The sequence below is a fragment of the Rattus rattus genome, chromosome 15 (assembly GCF_011064425.1).
Source record: "Rattus rattus isolate New Zealand chromosome 15, Rrattus_CSIRO_v1, whole genome shotgun sequence".
NCBI classification, from domain to species: domain Eukaryota; kingdom Metazoa; phylum Chordata; class Mammalia; order Rodentia; family Muridae; genus Rattus; species Rattus rattus.
In genome coordinates this window covers 30,903,832-30,916,863 of record NC_046168.1, presented here as the reverse complement: position 1 = coordinate 30,916,863, position 13,032 = coordinate 30,903,832, and the positions used below count along the sequence as shown (strand labels likewise).

The 13,032-nt window shown below is 46.1% G+C and overlaps 1 protein-coding gene across 4 annotated transcripts in view; it reads right to left on the bottom strand.

The window, feature by feature from the left end:
* The window catches only part of Osbpl1a (oxysterol binding protein like 1A), a 186,910-nt gene that overhangs the window by 32,597 nt on the left and 141,281 nt on the right, over positions 1-13,032 (bottom strand). The window lies entirely within an intron of this gene.

The window sequence follows — 13,032 nt, the reverse complement described above, 5'->3', positions numbered from 1 at the left end:
TAAAAAGCAAACCTTGACAGAGGGAGTGTTTTCAAGTCCTCTGCAGAGAAAGAAGCAAGACAGACCGTGCTTTCAATGACAGGGGTCTCCAGCTTGGATTTCAGGCACTTGGAAGTCTGGCCTGGTAGGCAGGGTTCCAAGCCCAACCCAGAGATCAGAACAGCAGTCCTACGGTAGGGAAGGATGAGTCGGCCAGGTCAGCTTTCTACAGCAGGTGGCAATAACTCAGCTTTGCCAAGGGCACAAGAGCTGCCAGATTTCGAGCTGCCTTCTAAGAGACATTCACATGTAATACTCAAAGCACTATGATACGTGATTATAATCCTAGCACCTGAAATGGTGAGGCAGGGTGACTAATGAACAGAGAGGTAAATCTGTCTCCAACAAGAAAGCAAGGGGCTGGAGAGAAGGCTGAGCAGTAAACAGCACTGGCTACTCCTCTACGGGGCTTGGGTTCGGCTCCCAGTACCCACATGCTGGTTTACAAGCCCTGGAACTCCATTTCTAAGGAAGCTGACACCTTCTGGCCTCTACAGGCATCAGGCACACATGTGGTACGCTGACACGCCCAGGCAAATACGCATACATACAAAACACATTTAAAAAGAAAACAACTACCAACAAAACTCAAAACAGCCAACAAAATTGTTACCTTTGAAAAACCCCTACGTCAATTTGAACTATAATGGGATTTTCAGTTTGAAAACAAATACTACTTAAAAGCTGCCATGGTAAAATTCTTCTAGCTTTCTTTCAGGAATATACACGGTTCATTCAGGAGAGCCTTCAACCAGCCAATATGCTAGAGTGGTGGCCACAGCCAGTATTTAAACCACATCCTCCATTCACCAAGACTACCAATCTCTGCGACATGGACCATACATCCCGGGGCATAGAACCTTAACACTGTTGCCATGAGAATTTCTAATACAGTGTTAGCCATGTACATAAGCATGCCTTTCCTCTCCTGTCTATGGAGCAGACTGAAGTATAGGAACACCGTATCAATTGTAATCCTGAAATAAACGTCATACAGACTGAAGGGTGCGGGGTTACATGAGGATTTACATAAGTGTATAGGTGTGACCTACTGTTCTGACTAAAGACAAGACCAGAGGCGAGGAAGGCAATAGAGGTCTGGAAGTCTGTGTTTGTAGAGGTCTGTCATATACCCAAGGCTAGTTTCATAGTCTATGTAACTCCTGGCTGGTCCTGAACTCAATCTTTCTGCCTCTGAAGTGTTTCGATTACAAGTATGTACCACCACCCTGGATCTCAGAGGCATTTTTTAAAAAGAGAAGCAGATAAGGGACCTCAAGTTTGGTAATTATTTACTATTAAGAAATTGCCATAGATTTGCCTGCCACTAGAGGTCCCAGTTGGGATAACCTCTACTTTTCCTTTTGTGTTATTTTATGAAAATATATTAATTACTTGTTTATGAGGAAGGCAAATTACCAGCAAAGATATGTATTCCAAATAAAACTAGAGAGCAGAGGTGGAAGGAATTCTGAGTGGGAATTTATTCTACAGATGGCTGGTTCTTCTGTGGGATACGCAGAGCCAGATGCAAACCCTTATCAGCCCACACTGTGCTATGAGTTGGTTAGAAACTATGAGAAAAATATCGTCCTACAAGAATATATGCTGTGCAGAAGTCTTGGCTTAACAATGACCTTAGAGTCATTGCCCATGACTCAAGGCTGCCAAGGCTGCCAGGAAGACAGGTGCAATGGCAGACTGTGCAGGGAGGCACACAGCCAAATGGCCCCCAGAGCCAGACAGACCGGGACCCAGATCTGGTGCCATTTTCAACAGTCTCCTTAGCATTGCTATGCAGGAACACTTAACAGAGCCCAGAGAACGTGTCTAGAAAACTAACTGGTAGTGAAGGGAATGTGTATTCTGGAAGAACACAGGAAGAAAGAGGTTAGGGGACAGGAGGCACGGCATGGGTCCTGGTGTATGCCACTTGGGCGACAGGTTTAAACACCCTGCAATGCCCCTACTGTGCCATCTTCCCTGAACCTGTCTCATTTACCCTTCTCCACAGCACGGGTAATGTGATATCTGCACAATTCTTGTCTAATCCATTACTGCTACCCAGTTAGGATGGAAGTCCCAGGAGATCGGGTTATTGACTGCTACAGCAGATGCCTAACACGGGGCCTAACACAGGGGAGAGTGCTTGCTGGATAAACTCTGGACTGTACTCACTTTTCTCTTCTGCAAAGTATTTGGGTTTTGGTGTACCCAAGACAATAGGAATCACACACAGATGTAAGCAGACATTAGAGAATTGGTCTAGGGGGGAGAGAGACTCTGTACATCTGAGGAAGGGTTTCTGGCAGAGGCTGCATCAGGCACAGCATAGAAAGCTGACTTGTTCCAAAGGCCAGGAGTGCTGTCCTCCTGGACAGCCTCCAGAGACAAGATTGGCCACACAGAGATCTACCCAATGCCGGTGGGGCCAAGAGTGTGCAGCCATTCCTGCTAGAGAACACTACATATGATTTCAAATGTAGCAAGATCCAGGTTAATCAAGTAAAAAGGTAAGAAACAAACTAATTTTGGTCTTTTGGCGGGGGGTGGGGGGGGGAACGACTACAGAATGACCCCAGAACCTCTTATGCTGACCACGTGGCTCCTGGCCAGCAGCACTTCTTATTCTGCAAATTTACGAGGAGAAACTTAGTTGGAGGACTGGGCAATGGGGCATGCTGAAGGGTACACTGGGTTCCCGGTCCTGTCCTGAGTCTCCAAGTCAGAGGCCCAGAACTAAGAGTGACAAGGACCAAAGACTGAGTCCTAGGCAACTAAGAACCAAATAAACTTTCTCACAAGTTTTACTTCACAAGTTTTAAAATGTATCCATTAAGAATATCTTACATGCATATAATATACTTTGATCATATTCACCCTCCAACTCCTCTAGGAATACCCCACCATGTTTTCCCTTCCAACTTTATGCCCCTCTCCAAATAATGCCAAGTCCCAAAACAGTCCAGCTAGCTACAGGAAGAAGGTCAAACAAATAGGGGGCATAGCCCTGGAAAGACTCTTCCTCTCCCAGCAGCCATCAGGGGCTGGTAGCTCTTAGGTATGGGTGGGACTCAGTGAGCCCCCCACCTGTGCATGAATGTGAACTGGCTTGACCCTGAGAGATATCAGCAGGAATCAGCTACTACATAGAGGAAGCTAACACGGAAAGGACATGCTGCAGCTAGATCATCAGTATTTTAATATGTATCATGCAAACAGCTCACAGACTGTCTTTAAAATGCACCCATTTTACACTAAGAACATCAACCTAGCTATGAGCTCGAAGTGAATTCCAGCTGCCACAGAAAAAGTGTGCACAGTGGAGAGCGCCTGCTGCTGTCTCAGTGAAAATGCAGGCTCTCAAGTCGCAGCTCAGCCTCGCTAGCCCCGGCCCGGCCCCGCCCCGGCCCCGGCTCCGCCCCAGGGCCCCACCCCCACCCTCCCACCCCCGTATCTCAGCCGCACTTCAATAGCACAAAAGCCACTTGAACATACAGGCAGCTGTCCTGGATCCCAGTGAGTATTTCTTAAGATTGTGGAGGAAGGGAAATAAATTGCTCAAGAGTGCAAAGGGGATGAGGACAAGATGCCGGCTCACATCCTGCACAAGGAAATGCTAAATCTGCAGAGCCCATGCTCAGAGGGAGGGGAGATTTAAATAAGGATATGGTAGATTACTTTCAACTTATTTGTATCATACGCTTCTGTATATTAAGATTTCCATCAGGAGTATGTTACTGGATGGCAGTGTTAGCTCAAGGCAGGAGTGAGAAGGCTTCAGCAGGGAGTACAGAGCAGCTATTCTCTTCCCCTAGAGTCCATCTGAGGGTCATTATCTTGCAGGCTAAGAAAGAACAATGCACTGTACCAGGGGCTGACAGTGTTCTGCCTGGCTCAGGTCTTTACAACAAACCACTCTCTGGACTTTGAATGAGAAGCCTCCTTAGTTTGTTTTAACTGTGTGATGGTGCTGTCTCTTCTTGTCCCACCATGATCCCCTGTTCCACACGCTGGCAGACAGAGTCTAAATGAGCTGAACCAAATGAGTTTATAAAGTCTGACTAAAGAATGCTGACCCCAAAAATCTTTCTGAGAAAAACTGTGCCAGGGCCTGTAAGCAGTCTCCTATTTCCTACCTCCAAGCTTGGACCCTTCCTTGGACAGCTGAAACCTGAAGAGACTGTCCTAAGTCAGGTCTCAGAAATTCACGATATCCAAAGACTGACCCATCTGCAGACCCCCCGCCCTCCTGTTTGCGACCCACGGACACGCTAAGCACACAGCACTTGCTCAAGAGACTCCTGGCAAAGACAATAATGATAAAACAGGACAGGTAAAACTAGGCTTCAACTAGAGCAAGGGGCACAGGGTGTGTCATCTGTCCAAAGGCATTCCCTGGTTCCCAGGGCCATTGTGAACACAACTGTGTCATGAGGATGGCCATGCAAATGCTGAAACCTCAGCACACCTGGGTAAGAGTCTGCTTCAGTGAGCGTCTGGATGCACATCTGGGACAGAACCAGTTATACTGCACTCTTGTTACTAGCTCACTCAGAGCCTTAGGATCTCCCAATTCAAGGGCTGCTGCTCACCGTACAATTATCTCGTCGCATTTGGCAGGTAGATATGTTAAATACTTGGCTCACTACCTACTTGGGAGGTGATTCTGTTTTATGATTTGTAAAGTAAAACATTCCCTAACTAACTACATATATTATCACTACAATGAGTATAAAACAAACAGCTATCTCTCAGTACTGTCAAGACATGATATAAACCCAATGGGCCCTAGGTATGGCTAAGTGTAGGGGCTAAATCATTTAACTCACAAAATTTGGCGTTCTTATACTTTCAGGAATAAGAATTCTGTATCAAGCCTGAAGCACACAATCTTCACGAATTTACAAAGAGGTTGCCCTGTCTACCTATGCCCACGCCTTGGGAAATCAGACACTTCCTACTAGACTCAGCAACTGGCCTGGCCTTTCATGGCTGCCCCACAGACCTGTCCTGAGGTCAAGGGTGGGAGCTCTTCCTGCCTGTCCTCACCTCAGCTATCACAGCCACAAATAAGCACCAGTTGTTCCCATAGTTAAACTACACACAGCACTGACCCTAGGTATCAAGTCAGGCCAGGGTTAGAGTCTGATGAAGATAGAGATAAAGTCAAAGCCAGACAGTGGTACAAGACGTTACACTGAGAAAGTATGGCACCCATCACAGAAGGAGTCCCAGGAGAGAAACTTTAGAGACAATTACGGTTCATCCTGGGTTGTGTCTGTTGATGTGGCAGCTGCTCCATTCTCAGGGAAGAACTGGGAGAGGAAAAGGGCACCTCAAACACACTATAGTCTTGTCCCTCAGTATGCTACAAACACTGGTCATTACAAAGAAAGGGAGAAAGAAATAAAAACAGACAAATAAAATCACTGACTTAGTTCCTGTTGTCTTCTCCCCAAACCACCAATCCTAGAGTAACAGCACCAGAGGGCAAAGATTCAGATGAAACCCATGACTAAGAAATCAAGAAATGAAGTATTATACAAAGACAAGTTAAGAATGAAAATCAGTACAGACTATGAAAATGGGACGAGGAATACTTATGAAAACCAAAGTGAAATGGTGGCCATGACAGACTCAACAAATCACACAGCTCGACCAGGAGCCATGCCAGTAAAACAGAGCAGGAAGGACTATAAGTTGCAGGAACTGGAGGGGGTACCAGGAGTTAAAGGTTTATTTGAGGACTGGGGCAAGGTGTGGGGGAAAGGTGGGTCCGTTGATAGGTAAATAAAACTAAGAACTTATGAAGAAGGCATGCAGAAATCACTAGTTTGTAAACTAATTATAAATGTAATTTGAACAAAAGGAGTTTGAACACTGTTGCTCCCAGAAGACAGGGTTATCACAATAAAAATTTCAGTCTGGGCACAAGTACCTTATTAGGAGACACTGCTCAGAGGTGACAAAGCCACTCAAAACAATGTCTATTACTCTTGGTCACTCAGTATAACTAGTTGGTTACAGGGCATAAAGAAATCAGTCATGAACTGACCAGATTTTTACTGTGCTAGCAGGCGCTATGCAGGCCACTGGGTGAGAAAAGACGGACATCTACGGTCTTGTCCAGCACTGGATCCTGTATACTACATGCCGACCTGCCAAGCCATATGCTATAATGACCCAGCTATTACATGGGCAGTCAGCCACTGACTGAATCTGAGGCAAGCTCTGCAGAAAGGATTCCGATCCTGTACTGTGAAGACCCATGGCTGAGGAAGTCATAGGTCCTACCATGGAGCCTACTATAGTTTGTTTGCTTTGTTTTTTGTTTTGTTAAAAGGCCCCATTGTCAAACTGCATTCTAAATATTTCACCTTTAAACCCATGTATGCTACTTTCAACTTTGGTCAGGGGTCATCTGTTTTACAGTGGGAAGTGGTTAATACAATGACTTAGAACAATTCAGAGTACTGAGAGGAACTCAGTGACGGTGAACATTCAGCCAGTGATGGTGTGTCCCATTAACTTCACTGACCCAAGGTCCAGTGACTATCACAGCAGAGGGGACAGTGAGGAGGAGTGCTGAGAAAGGATATTCCTACATATGACGACCATGGCACACACGAGCTCACTACAGCTACAGTTACCTAAAAATGAGAGCCAAAATTCCAGCTTGGGTGGGGGAAGGAAGCACATGGCCGGATCCAAGCTAAGGGTACCTGGCAACTGGAAAGAGAGACTTGCTTATCCTTGAGCAGTAGCCACCAGTAAGCTGCCCCACGCCCAAGTAGCTGACCCCAGACGCTTATGATCAACACTAACTGGACTCAGGGATGAATCATATTTAAAAAAACCAAATAAAGCAAGTGTGAGGGAAGACATTCAACTGTGAGGGAGGCGATAGATGGTTGTGGTGGTTTGAGTGAGAATGGCTCCCACAGGTTTGTATGTTTGAATGCTTGGTTCCCATGTGGTAGAACTGATTGGGAAATTGGGAAGGATTAAGATGTGTGGTTTTGTTAGATGGGGTGTATCCCTGGGACCAGGCTTTGAGGTCTGAAAAGACTCCTTCAATTCCCAGTGTGTTTTGCTGCCCATTTGCAGATCAAAGAGTTCGAGCTCTTCCTGCTGCTGAGTCTGCTTTGCCATTGTGGACTACAACCCTCTGAAGCTGTAAGCCTAAATTAACACTTTCTTTTATATGTTGCCTAAAGAAAAGTAGTTATTACAGGGTCACACTAGGAATCAGGACATTATCAAGACACATTATGTATATTGTCTTAGTCAGGTTCCTATTCCTGCACAAACATCAGGACCAAGAAGCAAGTTGGGAAGGAAAGGGTTTATTCAGCTTACACTTCCACACTGCTGTTCATCACTAAAGTAAGTCAGGACTGGAACTTAAGCAGGTCAGGAAGCAGGAGCTGATGCAGAGGCCATGGAAGGATATTACTTACTGGCTTGCTTCCCCTGGCTTGTCCAGCTTGCTTTCTTACAGAACCAGTCCAGGGTTAGCACCACCCACAATGGCTGGGTCCTCCCACCCTTGATCACTAATTGAGAAAATGCCTTACAGCTGGGTCTCATGGAGGCATTTCCTCAAGGGAGGCTCAATTGAGGCTTTCTCTGTGTTAACTCCAGCTTGTGTCAAGTTGACACAAAACCAGCCAGTACATATACATAAAATTTCAAAAATATTGTTTAAAAAAAGAAGCCACAGTAACAAAATAACATGGTACTGTCATAAGAACAGACATGAACATCAATGGAACAGAAAATCTAGATAGCGCTAGACCATAATCATCTGACGTTTGGCAGAAACACCAAAATAGTCTTTTTAGAAAATGGTACCAGAAAATCTGGGAATTAACATATAGAAGAATGAAACTAGATCTCGATGTCTTACTGTGCTGGCTGAAGTGTTGACAAGCTAGAAACACCTGGAAAGGGCATTTAAATTGGGGAACTGTGTACATGAGGCTGACCTGGGGGCATGTCTAGAGCGTGTTTGTCGTCACTGTTAACTGGTGCATAACCTGCCAGGGTGCTGCAGTCTCATGGGCTGAGCCCTGTGCTATACCTTAACTGCAGAGCCATGTATGTCTCTCTCTGTCTCTCTCTCTGTCTCTCTCTGTCTCTGTCTCTCTTTCTCTCTCTGTCTGTCTCTGTCTCTCTATCTCTCTGTCTCTCTGTCTCTGTCTCTCTCTGTGTGTCTCTGTGTATCTCTGTCTCTCTGTCTCTCTCTGTCTCTCTCTCTCTGTCTCTCTGTCTCTCTCTCTCTCTCACACACACACACACACAGACCATAAAACACAAAAGCCAAAGTATTTAAGCAAAATATTAGTAAGACAGATAAACGCCCAAACAAAGCAACCTGAAACAAAAGGTCCACAAAGATACCATGGGAACCAGGTCTAGCCTGGAGTGTGGTTAATATGGGCCCAGCAAGATCCATTACAAAACATTGATGTTTCCTTTTCAAGTGGGTATCAACTGCAGGTAGCTTCTTGGATGTGGGTAGGAGCCACTGTGGTAGTACCATCAGTGTACTCCCCCCTCTCACTCACGGTACCCCTATCTGGCCTGAATATGTGCAGGAACTAACTGTGCAAGCTGCCACAGTCCCCGTGAGTTCACATTGCATGGTCCTGTTGTGTTTGGGAACAGTTTCCTTCATTCCAAGAGTCTCAGGTCCCCTGCGCCTTTATGACCCTTTCTAAAGCTCAATAGCATGTCTATTATTTATTCATTTTAACATGCCATTGATCATGAAGTCCACCCTCCTCAGAGAAGACAGAGAACTCCAGGTGGTTTGCAATAAGCAGAGCTTTCACAAAATCTGTAACATGAGAATATCCCTGAGCAAACTTCAAATGAGTTTTAAGGATGGAGTGAGAGTCCAAATACTAATGCTCTCCCCACAGTAGACTGTCAATCATCCAACAGGAACCTTATCACTGAATCGTCACAACAGTCCTGTCCACTGAGCACTCTTATGAAATGGGATTCATTATTACAGAGCCCGACCTCTCTTACAGGTCTGATTTCCACTGAGGACTGTGAAACCTGAACTAGTAACCAAACAGTGTATGGTTAATGTCTGTAGTTAGGGAACAGAGTCGGCCATGTTTCTTCCAGCTCTCACTAGTCCATTGCGAAGACAATGTATGTAAGTAGTACATACAGAGCAGTATCGTGAAATGATTATGCTCTGTAAACTCCATTTAATAGTTAATAAAGCGAGCATTTAAAAATGAATATTGTACACCTAGGTCCGAGTTTGTTTATTTTGTCAACTTGAAACAGCAGGTGAGAAGCTGCCCCCAACAGAATGGTGGAGGGGGGTGGCAAGCCTGTGAAGCATTTTCCTGGTTCGTGATTGATGTGCAAGGGCTTGGCAGCACAAAGGTGTGGCTGGTGCCACACCTGGGCAGGGACCCTAGAGGTATATACAGAAGGAGACTGAGTAAGTGATGAGAAGCAAGCTAGCATTAGTGCTCCGCCATGGCTGGTGCCACACCCGGGCAGGGACCCTAGAGGTATATACAGAAGGAGACTGAGTAAGTGACGAGAAGCAAGCTAGCACTAGTGCTCCGCCATGGCTTGTGCTCAGCTCTTGTCTTCAGGTTCCTGCCCTAATTTATTAGTGAGAGACAGTGATCTGAGAATTGTAAAATGAAATAAACCTCCCATCCCCAAGTGGCTTTTGGTAATATGTTTATCCCAGCAACAGAAATACTAAGTCAACATAAGGGTAGGAACTACTAATCAAACACTTGCTATAATAATACAGGCACAAATGCCATGAATTGTCAAATGTACTTTTAAGTGTGTGGTCAAGGGCTGATGAGATGGCTGGACAGGTAAAGATATTTGCTATAAGCCTATCAACCTAAACTAGATCTCCTAGGACCTCACATGGTGAGAGAGAACAGACTCATGTTCCCCTCTGCCCTTCATACACACACTAGAGCACACATTCATCCATGCGTGCATGCATTCATGTGTATTCCCGAGCACGCGCGCGCACACACAGACACACAGACACACAGACACACACACGCACATGATAACAATGTGCTCACATCCATGTTTACGTCTAACACTCGGTTAGGATGTAAAGCATTTCCCAGGGTCACGTGTGTAAAGCGATCGCCAACATAGAGCAGATACTGAAGGTGTTATTTCAGGAAAACCATCTCATTTTGTAGCCTGAGGGATTGAATTGAATGCACAGCTTAGCAATTTCAGTTTTGGATGATGGTGTGGCAAAGGTGTCATTTTCTGAATAATCTGCATAACCATAATAAAGGTTTTGGTAACTAGCTCTTTAGTGTTACTTTTTATGACTGATATAAAAGCAGACAAGAACATGGGCCACACTGCCAGGGCCATTGAGAGAGCTCTGTGCAAGGAAGACAGGTATTCTGGTGAGTGGGTCTCACCAAGGGTCCCAGGACAGCCCGGCCCAGAAGGACTTACAAACAAGAGTGCAAGTCTCCGTGATAACCACTGGCCTGAGGAAGTCAAATTGTTTGAACAAGCACTGTGATTAGGGTTATCGAGGGGGTAGCACTTGCTGAAGTCTCTTTCCTTCCTGCCATTCAATAATTCGCTGGCTGTGGAGGGTGAGGAAGAACAGAACCTAAGACTCACGCATTTGCATGCTTGGTCCCAGTTGGTGAAGCGGTACAGATGGACTGAGAGGTATGGCCGTGCTGGGGAAGGTGAGTCACTGGGGGTGAGCTTCAAGGTTGGTAAAGGTCCATGCTATTTCCAGCGTGCCCTCCAACTTCCTGTTTGCAGCTGGGGATGTGAGCTCTCAGATGTTCCTGCTCCCATACCTTCACTCTGCCATCATGGACTCTAACCCTCTGGAACCACAAGCACAATCAAGTGCTCCCTCTCCTAGGTTGTCTTGGTGTGGTGCTTTATCATAGCAACAGATAAATACACTGGGATTCCTCAGCATGTGACTGGAGCCAAAATTCCAGGCCAGTTCTGTCCAAATACTGTTATCCATTTAATTGACATGATTGCATAGAACACGCCTGTAGACGTCACACTTAGCTCGAATGTGCTTTAGGCATTCCGTTGACATCATTACGTAAAACTGACTCTTGTCTAGACCTCGGGTCACCTCTGCTCACCAAGTACATCTCTGGGAGATGTGCAGCAGGGCTCCTCCATCAGAATGGTGTGGAGCTTAGCCACGCTGTCTGTGGGCAGCAGGATCTTAGAAGGAAGGAGCTCCAGTGTGCTAACTCAGGACAGTGAGGTCAGCTAGCCCCACTCCTCCCACTTCTCACAGCTCTGCCCTTCATCTCCACTTGTCCCTGCCAATCACTGCACTGCAGTCCTCCTGGGGGCCAGAGAGCAGCTGTCCTCTGCCTCCTAGTGCTACCGCGGCTTTGGCATAGAACAGGCACTCGAGGTTCAAAAGTGCATGGTCCTACTGCCTTTAAATTAAAAATGGATCCTGGGGGAGCGATAGTAATAATATGGCTCACTTAACAAGTACACTGAGAATGCATCTGCCCCAGGCCCTGTCTTGAAGAGGACTCCAAAAATCAGCTTCTTCAACAAACTTCTTGCTTCCTCTGAACAAGTGACTACTTCATGTTATTGACCATTCCGTATGAACTGACAAGAGAAATGAGACGCCAATACACCTGAGCTGCACCTAAGGTGAGCGTGTGGACCCATGCTCAGCATGTTGCTACACCTGTGAACCATTGGTACTTATGGGGCATGACAGAAAACTGCCAAGCTTCATTCCTGGCCTCCACATGCACACAACTCTCTCCTCCCCTCCTTCTCACTCAGTTTTGTACTTTTGGAAATCCAATGGCATTGCCATATAGTTACCAGTTACACTAAGCCTCCAGGCTTAAGTTCTGCTGAGCCTGCAGTTTCCATCAGGATTGCAGGACACCTAAGCTAGTGCATGGCATGAAGATAAAGATAAATTTTATAAAGCCAGGATTTCTATCAGGCAAGGCTTTAGGATAAGCAAACCAGTCCATGGTCCATTTACAACACGTACTTCTTCTGTTGTCAATAAGAACAGGAACCCATATTTGTGTACTGTAAGGAGCTCTGGTGCCACCATGCAGGATCCTGAGACCCTTTCCATTTCCATCAGGAGACACGGGGAAGTTTAACTGGGGAGAACGCTGTCGGTGTTCAGGTAGAACACAAGGGCAGGTTGTAAGTGTGTGCGAATGCTTGAGAAGGACCCAGAAGTGGGTGAAGACAGGACATGTATAATAATTACATGTGAGCAAATGGGTGATGCCACTGAAGAAGAGCCACCAAACCAGAGAGGCACCGCTCACAGCTGTGAACACGGATGCAGGTGAGGGTGAGGGCAGAATGCACTCCCGCAGGAGAGCAGCATGACATACCTGTGGGAAGTAGCACTGAGTAGCACTATGTGGCCACATGTGCATGCCTCCTATGCCCTGATAGTTCTATCCCTGAGAGTGGCAAGAACAAAAGCCATACCATAGAAGGATGCCTGTGAGAGCAACTACACAGAGCCTGATTTCCAAGTTCCAACTGGAAAAGATTCTACACGCACCACCAAAGCAACAACAGGTATGTTCCAACCATGGCAAACCACTCTCCAGCATGAAGAATAGCTGTTGATAATGCGGATGGATGGAGGTGCCCCTTAGAAACATCATGGCAACATCGTGGCAGGTGGTCAAAACAAGATTTACAGAAAGCACTGATTCCATCTGTAATCCCATTGATAGCAATATATAGCAACAGGAAAGGGAACAGCAGGTGTCCATGGAGGGTGTGGTGGTCTGAATGAAAATGGCTCCCAGAGGCCCAAAGGCCTTGTTGGAGTAGGTGTGTCTTTTGTCTGAGAAAGTGTGTTACTTGGGGTAAAGTTTGTGGTCTCAGATGCTTAAGCCAGGCTCAGTGTTTTACTCTGTTCCTGGTGCCTCTGGACCCAGATGTAGAACTCTCAGCTCC